This window comes from Macaca nemestrina, chromosome 16 (assembly GCF_043159975.1).
Source record: "Macaca nemestrina isolate mMacNem1 chromosome 16, mMacNem.hap1, whole genome shotgun sequence".
NCBI lineage: Eukaryota > Metazoa > Chordata > Mammalia > Primates > Cercopithecidae > Macaca > Macaca nemestrina.
The window spans coordinates 72069822-72094512 of record NC_092140.1 but is presented as its reverse complement, the minus strand read 5'-3'; the positions used below and the strand labels follow the sequence as shown (position 1 = coordinate 72094512).

The following is a 24691-nucleotide window of genomic DNA, read 5'->3' as shown; positions in this document are numbered from 1 at the left end:
CCTGCTGGGCTTGTTCTGCCCACACGGGCTGGCAGACTGTGCTTGGCTTTCACTGTCAACCTAGATCCCATGCATGCCAAAGATAAGCCAGGCACAGAATGAGGGGATATGTGAGCAAGCAAGTGTGGGGTCTGGCCACTGTGCACAGCCAGGCACTCTGGTTGTGGTGGGGCAGGCAGCTACAGGCACCGGCACTGGTGCCAGCACCAGGGAATGCAGTGGTGTCCAGAAGCTTGGAGATACAAGGAACTGCAGAGCCCCAAAGAGAGTGTCACAGCCCTGGCTTAGGGAGCTCCTAAGTCTGGGCTCCCTGAAGGGCTGCAGCTCTTCTCTCCTTCTCTCTTCTTTTTCTCATTGCTTGTGATGTGATGAGGCAGGGAGGTGTGGGGTGTGTTTCAGCCTTGTTTGTATTACAGCTCTTTCAGTCTGGCAGGTCCCAAGTTCTTGTCCCACATCTAGGAAGAATGAGGTACATGAACAACTGGAGGGTGAGCAAGGCAAAGAGGTGCTTTATTAAGCAACAGTACAGCTCTCAGGAGACCCAAAATAGGTAGCTCTTTCAGGAAGATTATCCTGATGAGTGCAGCCCTCAGCAGAGAGGAGATCCCATCAAGTGTGCAGCCCTCCCTGGAGAGTAGTCTGAGAGTGGGTAGCTCCTTTCTGCAGACAGGTCCTCCTGATGAGTGTTCAGCTCTCAGCAGACAGGATGCCAACAGTAGGTAGCTCCTCTTCACGGGCAGGATGTTCCATAATTTGCCCAAGTCTGGTTGAGTCCAGGGTTACTATGGGCTTCAAATGGGAGGAAGTACATGCTGATTTGTCTATGGGAGGCTATGGGTAGGCCCTGAAAAAGCGGCATATGTTCTCACTTTGGTCCATGGAACTGGAAGCCTAGCTCCCAGACTCCAGGTCTTCTCAAGCCTGAAGTTAGGGCTTCACCAGGGACCTGTGCTTTTCTGTCCGGGAACCTGTCTGCCTCCCACCACCATCAACCTGCCATCCCCAGTGCCCAGGCCATTCATGTGAAAGGGCACCTGCAGGCCTATGCTGAGCTGCCCTCAGGCCATGTCAGCGTCTCTCCCATGCTCATTGCTGCCCCAAATCCAGAGTCAGCAGAGGTGGCAGGAGGCAGCAGAGGTGGCAGGAGGGCGGTGTGCCAGCACCACCCCAAGTGTGTGCACACCTGGCCAGGTGGTGACAGCACCCAAGCTTGGCCACAACTTTGCTCCAGAATCGAAGTGGGGGCTGGGAGCAGGGAGAGGCCAGGCAGTGGGAGCAGGTACTTTCAAGCCTGCAGGGCAGAGGGGCTTCCCAGGCCCCCAAGAGCACAGGGATGCCTGGATCCACAGCCAGGGCTGGGTGGCTGCAACTGTGAGTGGAAGCACAGGGCTCCTACCCTGCCAACTCAGAATGGGGCGGGGCTCCCGCCTGTTCCCAGCTTCCATGGGCTCCACAAAACGTGCAGCCACGGCCACGGCTACCCCACTGCAGCTGACATCTTTGCAGCAGCCGCTCCGGACAGTCCACTGCTGCATCAAAGTCATTGAAGTTAATGTTGAAAATGTTCGGTTTTTATGCACAATTAACAGGTAAAATTCAAGATTACTTTTGCTATATTCAAAATCCATTCAATATGTAGTGTTAAATACTAATTGAATTTACAGTTTTTTCAGGAGTTAACAGAATTCTTATATCAAAAGTAAAATACCCGAGTCAAAGGAATTTTATAAATATATTCAACAAAAGAAGTCGTGTAAGGTTTATTAATCAACAACTACATCGCAGAAAACAATATCCTGGAAATTTTAACTTTTACTATTCGTTAACATGCTGCATTTTTTTCTTTTTTTTAGAAATGGGGTCTTGCTCTATTTGGCCAGACTTGTCTTGAACTCCTGGAATGAAGCAATACTCCTGTCTCAACCTTCCAAAGTGCTGGGACTACAAGCATGAGCCACTGTGCCTGGCTACTTGCTGCATTTTAAAGATAAAGAGTACCGGGTCTGTGGTTACTTGCATAGATTTTGAGGTTTTCTTTAGAAAGAATTCTGTCTTTATATTATTTCTGACTCCTTTGAATACTAAATGAAAAATGACAAGGATTATTTTATTTGTAATTAATTTTTATGTTTTATATGAATGCATACATATTTTAAATGCAAGCTTTTATTTAAAGGTTTATAACAGAGCATTATTTCAGCTTTCCATTCCCCTCTTCCACACAAGAAAATTGTATTCTGCTCTTTCAGTCCTCTGCTTTCAACCCTTTTTAAAAAATTGTTCAGAGATGGGCTGGCTTTTACTTTTCTATTTATTTATAATTTCAATGTCCCCATCGTTATTCATTAATATTATTTTGATATTATCTGTTGCTTTGTTGTTATTACAGTTGTATACTTCCACATATTATTTTCGAGAACCCCTAGATTTATTTCTATTCATTTAATCACTTACTTTTTGTCATCTTTTCAGAGTTTTTCAAGAAGGGTACTGGGGAATAAATTTTTGATAATTCATTTTTCTGAAATTAGCTTTATTTATCTCTTTTCCTAAGTTTATGGTTTCTGTAGTTTTAAAGTTTTAAGGTTAAAATAATTTCATCTCAGACTTTTGAAGGCAGTGCTTCAGTCCAGCCTGATTCTCATACTGCAGTTTCAGAGTGAGGGAAAGGAAGAAGGAGTAGGGAAGGAAGGAAGGAAGGAAGGAAGGAAGGAAGGAAGGAAGGAAGGAAGGAAGGAAGGAAGGAAGGAAGGAAAAGGAAAGGAAAGGAAGGAAGGGAGGGAGGGAGGGATCAAATTTGATTCCAATGTTGTTGAGGAATTTAACAGTATACTTGCTTATTTTATCATGACCTTGTTTTTACCCTGGAAAATTCTAGAACTGGCTGCTTATTCTTGGACATCTAAACTTTAAAAATTATATTAAATGCTGCACTTGTTTTTATTTTGTAATATTTGAACTTGGAATCCTTTTTCTATCTTGAGTTTTATGTCATTGGGTTCCAGTAAATGTTTTTGTAATATTTTATTGGAAATTTCCTCTAACATTGTGAATGCTTCCTTAATTTTCTAAAATTTCTATCTTCTCAACTCTTCTCTTTATTATATTCTTTGGCAGATAAACTTCAACTTGCAAGCTGTCTCTAATTTTATAAAATTTCAGCTTTCATGATTTTAAGTACCAATTGATATTTCTTATTTTCTAACATTTATTTTTTATAGAAGCTTATTCTTTTTCACAATGCAATACATTATGTTATCCCTCTGATAATTAAACTTTCTTTGAAATTTTATCTGCTTAATGTTTCTCACAGTTTGCAGTATCTTCTCCCTTTATTTAGAGTCTTTCCTTTTAAAAAGTCTGATGACTTTCTAAAATTAAATATCTAGAAAGTTGACAATTTCTCAAGGGTGAGCAAACCAGCCCCGAAGGCAGCAGAAGACAAGAAATAACCAAAATCAGAGCCAAAATTAAAAAAAAAAAAAAAAAAAAAAAAAAGACTCAAAAAACCACCAAAACATCAAGGAATCCAGGAGTTGGATTTTTGGAAAAATAAGTAAGATAGGCTACTACTTACACTAATAAAGAAGAAAATATATTGAAATAAAAACTTAGAAATGACAAAGGATATGTTACCACTGACCCTACAGAAATACAAATAATCATCAAAGACTACTACAAATACCTCTGTGCACACAAATTAGAAAACCGAAAAGAGATGAATACATTCTTGGACACATATACCTTCCCAAGACTGAGCCAGGAAAAAATTGATTCCCTGAACAGACCAATAATGAGTTTCAAAATTGAATCAGTAAAAAATAGCCTACCAACCAAAAAAAGCCTGGGAGCAGAAGGATTTACAGCTGAAATCTACCAGATGTACAAAGAAGAGCTGGTGCCATTCCTACTGAAACCATTTCAAAACATTCAGGTGGAGGGATTCATCCCCAACTCATTCTATGAGGCCAAAATAATTTGTATACCAAAATCTGGCAGAGACACAACAGAAAAAGAAAACTTCAGGCCAATCACTTTGACGAACACTGATGCAAAAAATCTTCAGCAAAATACTGGCAAACTGAATACAGCAGCACATCAAAAAGCTATCTACCGTGATAATTGGGATGCAAGGTTGGTTCAACATATGCAAATCAATAAATATGATTTATCACATAAACAGACATAAAGACAAAAACCACGATTATTTCAATAGATGCTGAAAAGGCTTTTGATAATATTCAACATCCCCTCATGTCAAAAACTCTCAAAAAAACTAGGTATTGAACAAATATGACTAAAAATAATAAGAGTCATCTTATTATGCCAAACCTACAGCCAACATCATACTGAATAAGCAAAAGCTAGAAGCATTCCCCTTGAAAACTGGCATGAGATGAGAATGCCTTCTCTCATCACTCCTATTCAACATGATATTAGAAATCCTCAAAGTCCAAATAGGAAAAGAGGAAGTCAAAATATCCCTGTTGGTAGATGACATGATTCTATATCAAAAAGACCCCATAGTTTCAGCCCAAAATATCCTTCTGCTAATAAACAACTTGAGTTGCTAATAAACAATTTCAGGATACAAAATCAATGTAGAAAAAAAAAAATCACCAGCTTCCTATACACCAACAACTGTCAAGCCAAGGGCCAAATCAGGAGTACAATTCCATTCACAATTGCTGCAAAAAGAATAAAATACCTAGGAATACAGCTAACCAGGGAGGTAAACTATCACTACAATAATTACAAAACATTGGTCTAAGAAATCAGAGATGACATAAACAAATGGAAAAACATTCCATGTTCATAGATTAGAAGAATCAGTGTCATTAAAATGTTAATATGGCCCAAAACAGTTTACAGATTCAATGTCATTCCTATCAAACTACCCATGACATTCTTCACAGAACTAAAAAAAGTATCTATTTTAAAATTTGTATAGAACAAAAAAAGAGCCTGAATATTTAAGGAAATCTTAAGCAAAAAGAACAAAGCTGGAGGCAGCATGTTACCCAACTTTACTACAGGGCTACAGCAACCAAAATAGCATGGCAGTGGTACATAACCAGACAGATAAACCAAGGGAACAGAATAGAGAGCCCAGAAATAAGGCTGCACACCTACAACCATCCGATTTTTGACAAAGTTGACAAAAACGAACAATACAAAAGAACTACCTATTCAATAAGTGTTGAAGTAACTGGCTAGCCATAGGCAGAAGATTGAAAATGGACTCCTTCCTTATACCATACACAAAAACCAACTCAAGATGAATTAAAGACTCAAATGTAAAACCCAAAACTATAAATATGCTGAAAGACAACCTAAGCAATACCATTCTGGACATAGGAACTGGAAAAGATTTCATGATGAAGATGCCAAAATTAATCATAAGAAAAGCAAAATTGACTAATGGGATCTAATTAAACTAAAGAGCTACTGCACAGCAAAAGAAAGTTCAACAGAGTAAACAGACAACCACACAGAATGGGAGAAAATATTTGCAAACTATGCGTCTGACAAAAGGTCTAATATCCAGCATCTATAGAAATTAACACATTTATAAGAAAAAAAAAAAACCTCATTACAATTGGGCAAAGGATATGAATTCTTTTCAAAAGAAGACATACATGGAGCCAGCAAGCATATGGAAAAAAGTTCAACATCACTAATCATTAGAGAAATGCAAATCAAAACCACAGTGAGACACCATCTCACACCAGTCAGAATGGTTATTATTAAAAAATCAAATAAGGGTTGAGTGTGGTGGCTCAAGCCTGTAATCCCAGCACTTTGGGAGGCTGAGGCTGGCAGATCTTGAGGTCAGGAGATCGAGATCATCATGGCTAACATGGTGAAACCACGTCTCTACTAAAAATACAAAAAAAAGAAAAGAATTAGCTGGGCATGGTGGCAGGCACATATAGTCCCAGCTCCCACCCCTCAGGAGGCTGAGGCAAGAGAATGGTGTGAACCCGGGAGGCAGAGCTTGCAGTGAGCTGTGATCGTGCCACTGCACTCCAGCCGCGGTGACAGAGCAAGACTCCATCTCAAAATAAATAAATAAATAAATTAATTAATTAATTAATTAAAAGTCAAATAATAACTAATCCTAGCAAAACAAGGAAGTGGAGAAAAGACAATATTTATATCTGTTGGTGGAGGTATAAAGTAGTTCAACCATTGTGGAAAGTAGTGCAACGATTTCTCAAAGAGCTAAAAACAGAACTACCATTTGACCCAGTAATCCCATTAATGAGTATATACCCAAAGGAATATAAATTGTTTTACCACAAAGACACAAGCAGGCAAATGTTCATTGCAACATTATTCACAATAGCAAAGACATGGAATCAACCTAAATGCCCATCAAAGGCAGATTGGATAAAGAAAACATGTTACATACACACCATGGAATACTGTGCAGCCATAAAAAAGAATGAGCTCTTCTTGTTCTTTGCAAGAACATGGATGGAGGCCATCAAACTTAGGAAACGAATGCAGGAACAGCAAATCAAATGCCATATATTCTCACCTACAAGTGGGAGCTAAATGACGAAGTCATGGACACAAAGAGGGAAATGGTAGACACTGGGGCCTACTTGAGGGAGAAGGGTGTGAGAAGGGAGAGAATCAGAAAAAACAATTATTGGGTATTGGGATTAGTACGTGGGTGATGAAATAATCTGTACAACAAACTGTGACATAAATTTATCTATATAACAAACTGCACGTTTCCCTGAACCTAAAATAAAAGTTTAAAAGACAATAAAAATATAATTTTTTTTAATTACTAAACATATTTTTTAAAAAGAGAAACATTTCTTAAGGGTGGATGGACCTGGTTTGTCAAGTGGCAAGATAATTTGTACTTACTGTTTTGTGGTTGGTGCTCTTCTTCACAAATTGATAGTTTCTGGCAGTTATTCTCTAAATCCATTCTATTTCCACAACAGGAAATCCCCTCTTCTGTTGTGAGAAGGCACAAAGAGTGGAAAAACTTGGGAGTAAGAACAGCAGGAAATAATCTCACCCACCTTGGGGATATTTAGTGAGGGAACCTGACTGTTGCCACATAATGTATTCTGTTGAGTGTTATTCATTCTTATTATATATTGTCCCATCCTTTATCTCTACTCCTCTTTGAAACCTCCAAAGTTCATCTTCTTAAACACAGTTGTCTAGGAAGGTTGGTGGTGAAGGGACAGGTGTTGTCGGGGATCTGGCCCCAGTTGTAATCCATTAAAAGTCATTCAGAAACAATCCCTTTCTTTTCAGAACCTCTCTCCATCACAACCGTGTATTCCACAGAAGTTTTACCTCTAATTTCTGAGATTTTCTTAATTTTTGTACTGTGAAAAAATTATATTCTTTGTGTGATCGTGGGCAGCTTCATTTAACCACTTTTGTTCTTCACTTCCATCAAGGTTACAAATATGCTCCAGGTTTGTTGAATTTGAGCATTATGCTATTATACTGTTTCTGACTTGCTTTATTACTTGTAAATGATTTTGCAGCCCAGGAATTATTTAATATCAACAAGGACAGTTGAGTTATTTTTTTTTTTAAGTATAATCAATAAAGTGTTATTTTTGTGGCTTCTTCACTCCTGTATTTGGCAAGTGGGAGAGAGCATTACCACTCTTGCAGTTTGCTGAGTTCCGAGTTCTTTTCTCATGACCAAGAGAAATGAGGTACACAGACACTGGAGAGTGAGCAAGTCAGAACTGAATTTTACTGAGCAACATAAAGAAAGCCCATAGCATCAAGAGCGTACTCAAAAGAGGTTGCCGGCTGCAAGGCTGAGTCCGAGGTTTTTATGAACTTAGAATGGGGAATTGTGTGCTGATGGGTAGGTTTGAGGAACAAACACCATTCAGAAAGAGGTACAACAGTGTAAAGAACCAATCAAGGGCTGAAGTGAAGTTTTGACCCAGGACCATCTCCCAGGACCAATCAGGGGCTGAGCACACCAAACGGGAATGGAAGTTCTCACTCCGGTTTGCAGACTCTATCCAGAACTGGTAGTTTGGTGTTCAGACTTCAGACTGTCTTTGGCCTGAAGGTCAAGTTTTTCTGGGGACCCATCCTTGTCTGCCTAGGAATTTATCTGCCTCCTATTGCTATCAATATTTATCTGCTCTTACATTGTTTTGTAGAACTAAAAATAAAAATAACAATTACATTCCATTTAAGAGTGTTATTGTCCCTCCAAAATAAGTAAACCAAAAACCCCTTCATAAGTTCGTTCATTCGATGTCTACTTTTTTACTAATGTGCCAGGCATTATGCTGTTGACTTGAGACTCAAGGGTGAATAAAGTTTTTTACTGTGTGGTAAGAGGTGCAGATAATTAAACAGACAGTTACACACTAGTGTAAACAGTGCTTTATGGGAGCTTGTAAGAACAACATCTGCTTCAGAATTACGGGGTCAAGCAAGGGTTAGCACCTAGTGCAGAAAAATGATGTCTAAGATGACATTGAATGATGAATAGGAGTTAGCCAGGTTAATTTGACAAGGGAAGAATGTCACAGCATAAGCATGGGAAGACTTGAGGGAGAGAGAGAGCGCAGTGCATACAAAGAAATAAAGTGTTTAGTATATGGCTTATGGGAACTGGGATTCAGTTATAATGTTAGGTGAGAAGCACGAAGAGAGGTAAGCAGAGGTCAGACACTCAGTGCCTTAAAATTAATGTGAAGGTGCTTTAATAGTTATTATGGGAAATGGGGCATTCCTCTGAGCTGAAGTGCATTGGGGTCAGGTGGAAAAAGTCATTAACAAAGATAAGAGATGTTAGAAGGTAATGATGTAATCTAGGCTAAATATTTTGGAGGCACCTAATAGAACTGTAGCACTGAAGACAGAAAAAATGAGAACTATCAAAACTATCGTTTTCATAATGCATAATTAGAAAATTGGGTAAAATAAGGATACTTTCTATTGTTTCCCATTTTCACTTATCTTCATGCTTAAAATTAAATCAGCTTTCTATCTCTTACGTATTGCCAGCAGCAATTGAAGAATAAGTTTATCTGGTTAATAAAATTCTCAATGATTCATGGTTTAATCTGTTTAATCTCTTTTTTTTTTTTTTTTTTTTTTTTTTTTTTTGAGACGGAGTCTCGCTCTGCCGCCCAGGCTGGAGTGCAGTGGCCGGATCTCAGCTCACTGCAAGCTCCGCCTCCCGGGTTCACGCCATTCTCCTGCCTCAGCCTCCCGAGTAGTTGGGACTACAGGCGCCCGCCACTGTGCCCGGCTAGTTTTTTTTTTGTATTTTTTAGTAGAGACGGGGTTTCACCGTGTTAGCCAGGATGGTCTCGATCTCCTGACCTCGTGATCCGCCCGTCTCGGCCTCCCAAAGTGCTGGGATTACAGGCTTGAGCCACCCCGCCCGGGCTGTTTAATCTCTTATTCTGATTATTGGAAGAACAACTTTGAATGACTCATGATAGGATGTCAAGAACACTTTCTGGTGGTGACAGTTTTCTTAGTGTGTTTCTAGGTGATGGTGCTTCAGTCATTAAGCATAAATCTACAATGTAAGCAACAGTAAATAATCTACAATGTCCACAGGTTGTGAAACTACAAATTAACAATTTTAATGAATTTAGCTTGTCAAAATCACCTCATTTTCTAAACTGTCACATGCAACTTCATAACTTCATGAAAATGTCATTTCTCTTAAAAATAATATGGCGAGGTATGGTGGCTCACACTTGTAATCCCAGCACATTGGGAGGACTGCTTGAGGCCAGGAATTTAAGATCACCCTGGCCAATGTAGTGAGACTCCATGTCTATCAAGAAAAGTTGAAAAAATAATAATAGTTGATTTAAAAATGTAGAAAGTAGAAATGTTTCTGACAATAAACAATTCAAAAATATTGTATTACTTAAAATATAATTAAACATATTCTTGATAAGGAAAATATGAATTAAGATGAATATAGTAAATATATTTAGTTAATCGTCTATTTTGTAATTGAACAAATTAATAAACTTACATTTTTAGTATGTCCTAAAGCTCTGTATAACCATCATGTCCATCTATCATGCCATCCCCATAATGAGGAGTTATAGATCAATTGATAAATTAGTAGTAAAAAGACTTACCTTATTTAACATCTACTATATGCTCATACATAATCAATAGTTTTTGAGAGAGAAATTTAAAGTACCTTAATGTTATCAAATTCCCGTTGGAGAAAAATGAGTTCTATGCTAGTCTACACATCATACCAATGAGATAATTTACAATACCAAAGAATTAATAACTACCCTAATATCACAAAATCAGCAAGTGGTAGAGTCAGTGTTTGGAGTGAGGTATGGTAACTTGCATTATTCATGCATTTTCCACTGTTCCCTGCACCTCATGTTCTTTAACATAATACCTCAATAAGGCAAATGTTAGAAAAACAGTATTAATTGGACTTTGGGCTTTTTGTTAACTTTTCTATTTTTGTGTATTTACCTCAGCATTGTTTGCATATTCACTATCCATGTATTCATTCCTTCATCAAAAGTATTTATTGAATGAATTGGTATTATTCACTGCTCTTGCCTTAAGAAAAGTGACTTGTAAAGCTAATTAACACTATGAGACAAGAATAAAGTGCTATCACAAGAAAGTATATTATTAACAACTAATGACATTGTACACATAGGAATGCTTTTGAAAAGGAAAGAGCAAGGTAACTGCCTATTCAGGCATTAGAAAATAATTTTAAAAGCAGAAATTTTACAATAATAAATACTTCTCACCCTTTCCAGGGATACTCTTGTAGAATTAGTGTGCTTAATAATTCTGAAAGACTTTTCCCTTTCATAATGTATCTGTCTTTGGAATTTAATTCATATTGCCTGTGCTACAAGTTGGATTCTCACATTGCTGGCTGGCATCATTGAAAAGGCACCACAAACTAAATGATGTCTCAAAATGTTGATACTTCAGTTATTCTCATTTTAACATGTCTACTTCCACAATTTCACCAGGACTTCATAAGACACAGTCTTTCCCACATGGTTAAACAATGTAAAACCGAGCGGAATGCACCAGAACAGAACAGCATAAGAGAGTACACATTCTTTTGTTGTTGTGGTGGTGGTGGTTAGACAGGATCTTACTCTGTCACCCAGTTTGGAGTGCAGGCATGATCTTGGCTCACTGCAACCTCTGCCTCCCAGCTGAAGAAATCCTCCCATCTCAGCCTCCTGAGCAGCTGAGACCACAGGTATGCACCACCATGCCTGGCTAATTTTTAGTATTTTTTGGTATAGTCAGGGTTTTTCCATGTTTCCCAGGCTGGTCTCAAACTCCTGAGCTCAGGCGATCCACCCGCCTCAGCCTCCCAAAGTGCTGGGATTACAGGCATGAGCCACCGTGCCCAGCCACATTCTTATATAGACACATTATAAAGCAAATCATGTACATGACAGCCCAGTTTGTCCAAAACATTTGCATTCATTTCACTCAAATTTTATAACGCCATCGTGAACCCTTCACCCTTTCTTCCGCTAATCTATAACTTGCAAAGCTAGTTCAGTATAAACGCTGAATTTTTCAATTCAGATTTTTCAAACACACATAAAAAGTATTGAGCAACTAAGATTTTCATGAACTAAACCATAACATGGCTAGGAAGAGCCAACTACTTCAAAAAGATAATAACAGAAGAGTGACTAAGATGACTCCTGGATGAGAATTTTTATTTCTATCCTTCCAATTTTTGTTTCACAGACTTTTTGTTGTATAGGTTTCCTCATGTTAAACAACAGTATTTCAGAAAAGATAAGTGATAAAACCAGAGTGAAGAGACAGACAAAATACAGGTTTTTAAACTTTGAAAGAAAAGTTGCAAAAAGTTGCAATAAGAAGTTTGTCTAAGACTAAAGATAGACTTCATAAAACAGATATCAAGGGATTTTGGTGGGGCTTGGCTGCAGGCATGGAAGTTGAGCTCATTAGGAAAAAAAAAATTGCACCTTTTTGGGATATATAGAAGAGGGACTGAAGAAGCTTTATGATTATATTGAAGTGAAGTCGGTGTTTTGCTTTCAGAAAATGATAATGATTATAATTTGCATTTTGAATAATTACTCCATATAGGCAGAACTCCATATAGGGAAAGGCAGTCTTATGTATCTTTTCATCCCCAAAGAAAGGGTCATAGAAGAATGGGTCTTGGTCCTGGTACATTCCATTACCAACTGATACATAGTCTGTGATGAACTTACCACCTTGAGCAGGAATATCTTTCCCTGTTTCAAGCTCAATGTGCACTCTCTTGTTCTGCTTAAGCATGTACCTCAGGGCTTCTGACTTACCCCCAGCTTTCAGTATTTTATATTCCACAGAGTAGGAGAGCTTTCTTCCACTGCAGCACTAGAGGAGCACATGTAAGCAGATCACCCTGCCTGGGCTCCCAGGGAACCCAATAGCCCTGATGGACCAGTGCAGACTATTGGAGCAAATATTGTTATGCCTCTGTATGTAAGTAAAGTCTTGGTCCAACCAGTGATTAATCATGTAGTGTTTTCTGATACCAAGAGTCCCTCCCTGGAATTGACAACTGAGTGCATAGTGGTCTGCTCAACAACTAGATTGTTATATTTGCTATATAATTTAATGCAGTCTTCAAAACACCCCATTGTTAGGCATCTTATCAACATTTTAGAAACAGGAAACCATGTTTTGAAGAAAGGAGGTAACTCTACAAACTTTATTAGCGAGTAATTGTAATCAGCTCTGTCTTAACACAAATCATGGGCTTTCTTTAGTATGCTATCAAGCTTAATCATCATTAATGTTGGCCTAGGCCTTCTTTTCTAGTCCATAGAAATTCCTCATATAATATTAAGACATGTAAACATATTTTAAAAATATATAATACTGGTTTCCCCTGGATCAAATTAACAACTTTTAGTAGATATATTTTTGGATTTTTCTTCTTGGAAATACATGTTAGTACTTATTTTTATTCTTCATTTAAAAATCAGATAGAACATTGTAGAAATAGCACAACTCTGAAAATTTTTTTATTTTTCTATTAAGCTTATATTTGTAATTGTTCTATTTTCAAGGAGATGCTTTTAAGGAAGCACACATTTTCTGATTAAAGGTCTCTTTTATTAATGGCAAAATAAATTACATTGGTCCATCATTCTGTATTGGGTGAATTCATAAGCTCTTTCTTACTTGACCCCAAATTAGTGAATTTCTATAATTAAAATTTTATTGTTAATTATTTATTTACATTCTCACTTTGGTTTTGCTGAAGAGATGTTGGCACTTTGGCATAAGCTTAGTTACCTCAAGCGTGAATGTTATTTGTTTCCCTTAACTTGAATTTATGCCAGAGACTTGGTTGAAGTTGTTATTACAATGCTAAACATCTCCAGTTCCTGGTTTGCTCACAACCTCTTCAGTCAGCATAAGGATTAATTGTAACTCAAAATAGATTGCCAATTATCTTCATTTACTATAACCTGCCATCTCATCAACTTATGATTGGAAGACCCCATTGATATCAGGGGGTTTACTGGATTGCGAAACATTCACCCACTAGAATTTAGAAATTACTGAGATTACTGAGCAACTGCTGACCGCTATTCCCCAAACCAACATATTAATCAAGTTATTTTATTGTAACGTATTCAAAAACTAGCATCTTTATTTGTCCATGTTCTATACTTTATGTAAATAATTAGAGCTTTTTTTTTTTTTTTTTTTACTCTCTTCTATTTCAATGGAGCATCTTTTAAATTCAATACTAATTTGTTGTTTCCATTGTTTTCCACTTGGCATTCTTCTTTACCTTCTTGTTGTATTTTTATCCTTTAATTTGCTTCCCTTTCTTTTACAAATTCTCTTTTCCCACATTTCCTGTGACAAATCCATGTATCCATGAATAAATTATTACAAAATCTTTAAGCTCAAAGTAATACAATTTTTCTTCTTTTATTAGACATTTTTCATGGAGATATGAATTATTTATAAGTGTAAGCTGTACCTTCTCTTGGCCTTATTTTTTTTGGCAAGAACATGTTAACAAAACACCAGGGATGTGGTGTAGGTCCTGCTGCTCACCACACAGAAAGCCAATCACTGAGACAACACGCATTGCCAAGGAAGAAGACTTTCTTTAATCAGGTGCTGCAGCGGAGGAGACGGCCACTCAGTCTCAAATCCATCTCCCTAACTGACTAAAACTAAGAGCTTATACAGCAGGGAAATAATGTAACCATGTTTAAGAAAACAACAACTAGGGAGGAGCAAAGAGGCATCTCCTGCTGTGACCTGGTGAGTTTCAGTTCTTTGATACTTTTTTTGAGAGGCCTGAAGGTCCTTTTCTGAGGAAGGAACACAGATAAAACAAATGCAAGTTTCAAGCTTTAACAGTAGAAGGGTCATTTTATATGTTTATAAAACAGAACAGCCTATGGGATTATTGTGCCAATTTCAGTCCCTCCTTTCTATTTATCAGTTCCTCAATCATTAGGAATCCAACTGTGGCTCTTTCTGGCTGCTTCACACTGAGGAGGGGTATTGTTGGCAGCTCCATACCATGAATGATCAGGTGGCCACTGAAGAATCAAAGGTTAATCTAATATAAAGTTTTCTTCTGAAACAGCATTTCTCCCTATGGTCTCCCATTTCCACCAAAGACAAATCACACCATCACCAAATTCCCTGCAAAATAAGCTTCAGTCCCATATACTTTGCCTGATTACTCACATAAAGTGCAGGAAGAATCATTGTCCACAAAAGCTCTCCTAAGTTGGACTTGATGAACCTCTCACAAGGCTATTCCAGTCAAAGCCCTGGGAAAATAACCAGTTCTTCCAACTGTTACAAAAGAAAACAGGTTCTTATTAAATGTATGTATGAGAAAACTATCAGAATTTTACTCTATACATTCAATAATTTTCAATGTATGCTACACATACATATATACTCTACATATTGTAGTTTATAATCTGTTTTATAGAATAAAAATGAAATATATAGGCTTTTTTTCTTGTTAGTATCTCTACAAATAATTATAAGCTTTTCTTTCAATAGCTCTCATATATTATTTAACTACTCCCATGTTTAACCTGTCCCATATTGGTTTAGTTTTATTTTTAACCATTACAGTTTTTGAATAGTGTATTAATGAATGTCATGTAACACAAGCTCTGACTACACCCTTGTTTTCTTATAATAAATAGCTCTAAATATACTGTTGGATAATTTAAAATGTTTAATTGCTAAATATTTAAATATGCTATCAGGTTTTTAAATTTCCAACAGTAGTTATGAGTATGTCTCTTGCCTCATGACTTTTCCTACCATAATACCCTCACTCCACAGAACCAATGTATGGAGGCTGCCAGTTGCTGAGTATACATAGTCCAACTATACATTCTAGAACTGGAAAAATAACCATATAGTAGGTTTGGGGATCCACTAGACCACTATGGGATGGATGTGAGCTAAAACTCCAGTAATCATCTGACCTGCATAAGCCTCTTTTCTGAATAATGGACCACAGTGTCATTTGGATCTCCTGAAATTAATGTCAATGTCCAAAGTCTTAGTCCATTTATTTTACTATAAAGGAATACCTGAGACTGGATAATTTATAACAAAAATAGGTTTATATGGCTCATGTTTCTGCAGACTGTACAAGAAGCATGACAAACATCTGTTTCTGGTGAGGACTTCCAGCTACTTCCACTTATAGCAGAAGGTGAAGGGGAGCAGCGTGTAGTGATCACATGATGAGAAGAAGAAACAGAGTGGAGGGAGGTGCCTGGTTCTTTTTAACAATCAGGCCTTGCAGAAACTAATATAATGAGAACTCACTTATTACCGCAAGGATGGTATCAAGTCATTCATGAGGAATCTGCTCTCGACCACAAACACCTCCCACTAGGTCCCTCCTCCAGCATTAGGGATCAAATTTCAACATGAGGTTGAGAGCGTCCAAACAAACCAAACTACAGCATTTTGCCCCAGCCACCTCCTTCACCCAAATCTCATGTCCTTCTCACATACAGAATACAATGATTCTATCTTAATAGTCCCTAAGAGTCTTAACTTGTTCAGGCACCAATTTACTACTTTGAAATTAAATGTTTCACCTGAGACTCCTGGCACGTTCCCTCCAGTTATAAGCCTGTAAATTGCAAAACCAGTTATTTATTTCCAAGATACAATGGTGTTACAGGCATTGGGTAAACATTCCCGCTCCAAAAGGAAGAAATTTGCCAAACAAAAGGGGTAGCAGGCCCCACACAAATCTGAAACCCAGCAGGGCAGACATTAAATCTTAAAGCTCCAAAATGATCACTGACTCCATATTCTGCCTCCTGGGGACGTTGGTGCAAGGGGTGGAATCTCAGGGCCTCAGGCAGTCCCATTCCCATGTCTTTACTTCTCTCATGGGTTGAAGTCCAATGCCTGTAGCTCGTCCGGGTTTCAAGCTGCTGGTGGCTCTATAATTCTAGGGTCAGGAGGGCTTTGGCCCTGTTTCCACAGTTCCACCAGGCAGTGCCCCAGTAGGCACCCTATGCAGGGGCTCCAACTCCACATTTCTGCTTGGCGTTGCCTTAGGAGACTCTTTCTGCAAGAGCTCTTCCCCTGAGGCAGGCTTCTGCCGGGGTACCCAGGCTTTCCCATCCATCCTCTGAAATCTAGGTAAAAGCCCCTAAGCCTTCACCACTCTTGTATTTTGGGTGCCTGCAGACTTAACACTATGTGTTCCATGTTTCAGCCAATCAAATTGTTAGAGCTTTTTTAACCCTTCAATCTACAAAACAGAATCCTCTTGCTCAGCTGACCCATAGCAGTAAATTCATCTTGATCCAACTTTATGTTTCACCATTATCCTTCACTCTTAATTTGTATTCTCACACATATTCCCCAGATTTCTGTCTCTATACACTGGAAAAATAAAATCATGCAGTTCTTTTAGTGTACAGTATGTTCACTTTTTGCTTCACCCAAAGAGAGATGCTGAGAATAATCAGCAGTGCCTTGAAAGGCAACAACCTCAAGGGAGGCTACTACAATTTCTCCAGGCAAAGCAGGGTTAACCTTCTCAGGCAGGAGTGATGGAAAGGCTTCTACTACTGAAAAGGAAAATTCAGCAGAATCTAGGGAGTTGATGCCTCCAGCTTTACCAGAATCTGACTATATTTCCTCCGTGCAATTTTCAGGATCCCATTCTTTTCCTATCAGTGGCCTCAGTTTAACAGAAGGCATCCTGTTGAGATGGTTGAAAATTCAATTTGTTTTGTGATCCATCCACTCTCAGGATGAGACTCTGTGTTTATATTTCAGAATCTCCATCCTGCAGTTACAGGAAAGAGGGTTTCTTTCAGGGAAGATACAGAAGTTTTTAGGTCATTTATTCAGAGCTTGTGCTGAGATTCTAATGTGCTGTCTTTTTTACCCCCAATTTCTGCCCTAGAGCAACCAGCTAATCGCATTGTGCTCATTACTTTAACTAAAAATATTCTAAGGTAGAAAAAAAATGGTAATCCAAAATTTTACATAGGCATACACACACACACACACACACACATACTATATATATAGTGTGTGTATGTGTATATATATATATGTATTTGGTTAGAATAATTTAATGGTGATATTCTGTATATTTCTATTGTAATATCTCACCATGGGCTACTAGTGTCCTCTTTATCACTGGAAATAGGGACATTCGTGCCTCTACATTTAGTCAGTTTTAAGACCAAATTCCAGAAAACCCAGTACAAAATAAGAAAACTTATTTAATATTGTATTCCTCTAGAACAATGTTTGGTGTTGAAATATTTACTCTTTTCCTGTAGCAGTTGTAACAAATTAACACAAAAAAGGTCACTTAAGAGACACTTATTAGCTCACAGTTCTGGAGGGTCAGAGATCGGAAACCAAGGTGCTGGCAGAGGCACTCTCCCTCTGGAAGCTCTAGGAGATTCTACATTTCTCTCCTTTTACAGCTTCCTGTTGCTGATTTCCTTCACTCTTGGCCACATGTCTTGCTCCTCCTTTTTCATATTGTTTTGTCCTCTGTGAGTCTGTGCATAAAATTTCCCTCTGCCTTGCTCTCACTTGTGATGGCATGGAGTGCCTACCTTGATAATCTAGCATCTAAAACACATCTTTTGCCATGTAAGATAATATTAACTATTTTACCATATGAGGTAATATTTACAGGTCCAGGGATTTGGACATAATATATATTTGGGGGCGGGTCACCATTCAGTCCACTAAACTCATAAGAGTCTGCACTACTCAACATCACTCTGTTCTGTTTGAAGCACGGCATTGCAGTTTGCTTTAGTATTTGGTAAGAAAAAAACCACTCATCTTTACTATCTATTTTTGTGCTGCTATGAATGATAATATTTCATTTTCTATTATACTTTCTAGTGACCATTGATAGTATAGAAAACACAGATGGCTTTGTAGGTTAATCTTGCATATAATAAATCTACTAAATTTTTCCATAATTCTATAAATGTCTCTTGATTTATTGTTTCTTTATGCAGATAATCATATCATCTTCAAATAACAGTACTTTGCATTTTCCCTACCAATCCTCATAACTAATATATCTTGTCTTTTAGTAATCTTGTTGGCTATGAATTTCTATCCTGTGCTTATCAGTAATTACAATAGTGAAGATGCTTACCATGTTTCATATTCTAAAGAAAGTATTTTTAACAGTTTTCCACTGAGAATCATGTTAGGTATTAATTTTTAATGTACAAGTAGGTCAAAATAAGAAAATTTCTTTCCTTTACTTATTTTTTGGTTTTAAGCATATTAATCACATTATTCTAATTATATATATGTGTATATACACACACACACACACACACACACATATTTCTTTTATATTATGTGTTTGGCATGTCTTTGGGAGAGGTACATTTAAAATGTCCAACTACAATAGTTTATTTGCTCTCTTTCCCTGTCTTATTTTTTAGTTGTTCTTTATAAAATTAAGGGCTATATAAAATTGGGGAGTTTAAATTTTTATAACTTTTTAATCTATTTTCTATTTATAAGTATTTAAATTATTACTAATGATAATTTCAGCTTACATAATATATTATTTTACATTCAAATTTTTACATTGAATTATTTTCACGTTCATATTGCCTGTAATATCGGCTTTAACAATTTAGTTTCAGAGTTTTATATGCTTTTTAGTTCAGTGAATTTCTTACAGACAAGATATTCTTGGATTATTAAGATATGCTTGGATTATTCTTGAATTCTTATCTTTTCTGATTGATGTAATTACTCCATATTGTAAAGACTGGCTCCCAAAAAGACATGCTATTTTCCTAATCCCCAGAACCTGTGTACCTTACATGGTAAAATATTGAATATTATTTTGTGTGGCCAAAGATGTGATTAAACTAAAGCTCTTGAAAGGAAGAGCTTATACTGAATTATCTGGGTGGGCCCCAAATGCAACCATATGTACCCTTGTAAGAGAAAGCCTCAGAAACTCCAGAGACAGATACATAGACGAGAAGACATATATAAAAGAACCAATGTGAGCCTGGAGGTACCAATTGGAGTGATGTGACCATGAGCCAAGGAATGCCCTAATCCACAGGAATCTAGGAAAGGAGAGAAAGGAATTCTCTCCTACACCCTTTGGAGGGAGCACCACCCTGTTGACACCTTGATTTCAGACTTTGAGCTTCCAGAATTGTGAGGGAATAAATTTCTGTTGTTTTGCTAAGGTTGTGGCAATTTGTTACGGCAGTCCTAAGAAACTAATGCACCTCATGGACTTATATTGTAACTACTCTTGTACTAGTATTAAGTTTTGCTTTCTTGTTGGATATTTTCTGCTTAAAACTTTTTTAAAAAAAAAAAATATCTCTTACTATTCAATTGAACTTTATCTACTGGGTTAAAATTTAAAATTCACTAAACTTCTCTGTGCCTCAGTTTTCCCAAATTCTAAATAGTAAAATGAATGCGTGGCTTGTTTTCTGCCTAGCTTACTTGTAAGGATTAAATGGGTCACTGGGCCTCAAGTCATTTGGTTTTTACTCCCACATGGCTCTGCTCTCTAACTACATTTTAAAACTTAGGCTAATACTGTGGTTAACATAGGCTTGCATATTAGATATAGAGATGCTAAATAATAATAATAATAATTACTTTTTATTCCTGAGATTAAACTTTATGCACATTCTGTTCAGTAACGTAAGTAACCAGGGTAAATATGGAATGCACATATAAATACAAAACTTAAAAATTGGTATGAAAGCATAAAGTACAGCACAGTAATTTTAGTAAACCAATATTAAATGAATGTTAAGCAGTATCCATTACAATTATTTATCATATCATATTTTATTGAATAAAACATTTATCACAAACACAGAAGTATCCATAAACCTCAAAAACCAACACTGAATGAAAACATTAATAATTAGTAACATTGCATTCTAAATACCACCACCAATTTTAGAAATGCCTTAAAATTATTTTCACTCTTTTGGAATATTTTTCAAAATAAACAAAATTATTATATGACATTTAAATGAAGAATGAGGAAAAATTAAAGAGTCTATGATTTAATCATTGGGAAGTGATAAAAATTAGTTTATTCTTACTATTTTTTTCCAGTTATATAGAACAGTATAATTAAGTAACCAAAAATAAACAGTACATTTTATGGTGTTTTAAAATGTGGTTTTTGGAATTTGAAAATATGTAACCACTAGTAGAGTACATGTTTTAACTCTAAATAGATAAAAGCTTCATGAAAATATAAGAGTTAAATTAATTGCAAACTGCTAGATTTAAATTAAAAATGCTTAATATGTTATAAGAAGACAGGAACAGATGCCCACATTTATGCTAGTCAGTGGAATTCATATGCTTATACCTTAAAATGGCACACACTTAAACAACTTGGTAAGTATTCGTTGATTTTTCAAAAATGTACATGGGAGTTTCAAATTCATCTATAAACACAGGTAAAACTAATTAGAGAGAATATTACTAGAAATTTGTTTACAATAAAACTATTAATATTAAGAGAATGCTTTACACTGTTGGCAATTTCAATCTAAGGAATATGTAGTTTGAAAGCTATCTGTGTATTACGAAACATTCACATTTTTGACATTTGCTAATATTTATTCATCACTTAAAATAGGCCATGCTTGTCCTAACTGATTTTTTCTTATTAATATAATACTTACCTATAGGGTATGTATTATCATCACCCTTATTTACAACAGAGTAATCCATGGCAGAAAGCAGTTAAACAGAACAACCAAACTCACATAACTTGTAATGGCTGTAGCCCCGATTCAAACCTTGGTATCTAGATTTGAGTTTGGTTCTAGAACTCATAATCTTCACCATTTTGTGAGCCTGCTCCTGAAGGGTTATAACAACTACAATCAGTTATCCAGTAAAATTGATATAGAAACAGTGTTTCTCCTCTAAACACTCAGCATTTTTATCATATCCCTCTGTTCCCAAAACTCTAAGTAGCTCTGAGATTGCTGCTTTTTCTAATAACTCCCTGGATTATAAATAATAAAATAATACATCACCTATCTGCTACATTTATATTTTAACAGTCGTATTAGAGATGTACCCGTAGACCCAAAGAGACAGATCTCAAATTGTTAAATTTAAGATGATGTGCAAGGCAATAGTAGTGATGGAGGCAGAGGGTTGGCAGGGGCAAAACTGTAAGCAGGAGACCCTATTTAGTCCACCTTATGCTGCACCATAGTGATATTTAATGTTTTTGTCTATTTGTGCTATTTGGCTAGCCTGAAAAATATAATATTCTTGCCTAGTTTAATGGCCATTTAAATGTATGATTTAATTAATCATCTGGTATTTTTGGAAAAAATAAATTGCATTCAACCGATGTTTAAAATGACAATGCCCCTGAAGTGGAACCCTACTGAGATGTTACTTGAAATGACCAAATGCCATTTTGTAATTGCCCATAAAATAATGTTTCTTAAGATTCTTGTTCAAATTCAGCATTTGAATGTGCCACCCTCTCCTTTGAAATACGCTGTGCTCTAACAGATGGAGACACAGCAGCAATCACAGAAAGGCTTTTCAAATGAGGCACATGTACCCTGAAAGCCAAAACAGCTCCAGTGTGGACAACCGGAGGCTTGTGACCTTTGCTATAGGAGAAAAGTGTCTATTGACTCTTGGACTCATTATTTCACATACTGAGCTATTCATAGTTGGATTAAACTTTCTTAGAATGGAAATTCCAGTTTCCAGCACGAAGCAACTTTATTTTAAATAGCAAAGGTGTGCTATTTCTTCTTTTTCTTTGATATCCATTATCCTTCTGTGTAATAAGCTTCAAAGCCACGGTGTGCATTGAGGAAAAGGAATGGAAGACACAAGTAATCAAATCATATTTTTCTGTAACTTCCAGGTCAAACAGAAGTGAGGGAAATAAGCACCTATGTAAAAATAATTTCACTTCACTCATTCTAAAATCTAAGATTGCTGTAAAAATACTATGACTTTCTTTTCAAATATATGTGTATATATGTATATTTATCTTGAATCTCTTTTTGAATATATATTTTATTCTTTCCCTTTTGTTTTCAAATTGCATACTTATATTTAGCTTCCCACATAAATATTACAAATTTGTTTATTTGTGAGACCTAAGATTTCCTTCTCCTCTGGATTCCATTTTATGAAACATTTGAGGGGAAATGTTTAACCGTGGCTTATGCCAGGGTATAAGAGAACATGTAAGTCACATTTAAAAACTGAAGATAAAGAGATATATTTTTTTGGTTGTAGAGACTCCCCTCATTTTCTTCTATATGCAGATTTTGTTTAAGTGGCAAAAGTCATATATATAAAAAAATCCTAATGTGTGATGTTATTTCTTAAATAGCAGCAGCTTAAACAGAGATATCCAGTTCTCTGTTTCTAGATTGTCACTGAAATATCAAAAGCAATTTCCACAGCAAGCAAGAACATTCCCATTTGCCATAGAAATAGAAGAAAAGTGTCACCTCATATCCCTAAATTTGTAGAGTAGAAATGGAAATGATAGCAGGTTACAAGAAAGCGCTGAGAGAGGGCTCACATCTTCCTTCCCAAGTGTCACTGAGGAATCATGGGAAATGAGCAAAGAAAAGAGTAAATTTTTGTATAACTCTACTATTATCACTTATCTTAGTAGAATTCTACACATTCCTGATTTGGAAGGTAAAACCCAGGGAAATGATGGGATGGAGACAGATCTCTCAGAATCCTAGTATGCAAGAAGAGCTATTTTGGAGACTAGGCTTTGCGTGGTGACTATATTGTATGTGAGGCTGGCAGAGGTTGTCCAGATGTAGTGGAACCTTGCTGTCTTAGAGAATAAAATCAGGAAGAAGCCTGAGGATAGTCATAATTGAAGAGGTGAGCACAAAATATGGTAGAATATCTGTCTCTGGGCTCTTTCACTTCATCCAGCAGAAAAAAAAAGATGTATTTTTCCCCCAGTTTGGAAAGCTCACAGTCCTAAGTGATTCTACTCAATGATTAATTTACAACAAATGAATCATGTAGCTTAAAGTCTGTGTCTGTATTTCTGAGAGCAAACAGGTAGAAAAAGCGAGGAACAGCAGAAAATGCACTCACCATATTTAGGAGTTATAATCACATATGTAAATGTGTGATTTTTTTAAAATATGAGTAAGTACAGATAAGCTAAGGGAAGTGGGACCAGTAAACTCATGAGAGTATATTGTCAAGGAAACTTAAAAAAGAAGTATTTCAAGAGTAAAACTCTTTTTAAAATAAGCTGTCAACCCATTGAAATGCTCGGAAGAATATGAGAACTAAACTTTTTTATCTTTTGGACTTAAGAGATTTAGACCCACAGTGAATTTATTCAGGATGATTTTAGTGAAATGATGGTGGCAAAAACTAAGAAGGCTAAAGAGCTGGTGGGGGTATGTAGTGTCCTGAATAATGTCTCTCACCGAAGATGTCCAAGCCCTAATCTCAGGAATCGGTGAATGTGTTATTTTACACAATGCAAATACTTAGAAGATGTGATTGAGTTGGTGATCGTGAGACAGTAGGATTATCCTGGATGATCCTGGTGTGTTGGCCCAATGTAATCATATGGTTTTTATAAAAGTAAGGTTTATAGGGGTCAGAGTCAGAGAAGGAGATGTAATGAAGCAAACAAGGAGATGTAATAAAGATACTTTGTTCCTGATTTTGAAGATCCTGACGGGAACAGAAGACAAGGAATGTGGGCACCCTCTAGAAGCTGCAGAGGCAGAGAAACAGACTCTCCCCTGGAATGTTCAGAAAGTGTGCAATCCTGCCAAGACCTCAGTCATAGCCCAGTGAAACCCATTTTGAAATTCTGACCACCAGAATTGTAAGTAATAAACTTGTGTAGTTTTAAGCCATTAATTATATTGTGGTAATTTGTTACAACAGCAATAGAAAACTAAGCCAAGGTGGAAAAAAAAAAGAGTATAAATTATTGCACTGAAAAATATGACATTGAAGCAAGAGAGTGATATCTGTTTAATAAATAGGTTTTATATTTTAATAGGTTAGGCTTGATTGTGAGTAATCATGTATTGGTTTGAGAGGGTCTTGTTGATAATATAGACACAAAACATGT

At 36.7% G+C, this 24691-nt stretch overlaps 1 long non-coding RNA gene across 4 annotated transcripts in view; it reads right to left on the bottom strand.

Moving 5' to 3' along the window:
• Window positions 1-493: 493 nt before the first annotated feature.
• Window positions 494-24691, bottom strand: part of LOC105485594 (uncharacterized) — a 41850-nt gene continuing 17652 nt past the window's right edge. For 3 of the 4 annotated variants that reach the window (XR_011615161.1, XR_011615162.1, XR_011615159.1), the window contains 3 exons: window positions 14752-14862; window positions 6886-6978; window positions 494-789 (listed from right to left, as the gene is read on the bottom strand). This is a non-coding gene — a long non-coding RNA (uncharacterized lncRNA). Of the gene's footprint in view, window positions 790-6885; window positions 6979-14751; window positions 14863-21251; window positions 21433-24691 lie in introns of all 4 variants that reach the window. The other variant, XR_011615160.1, reaches the window with a different exon arrangement.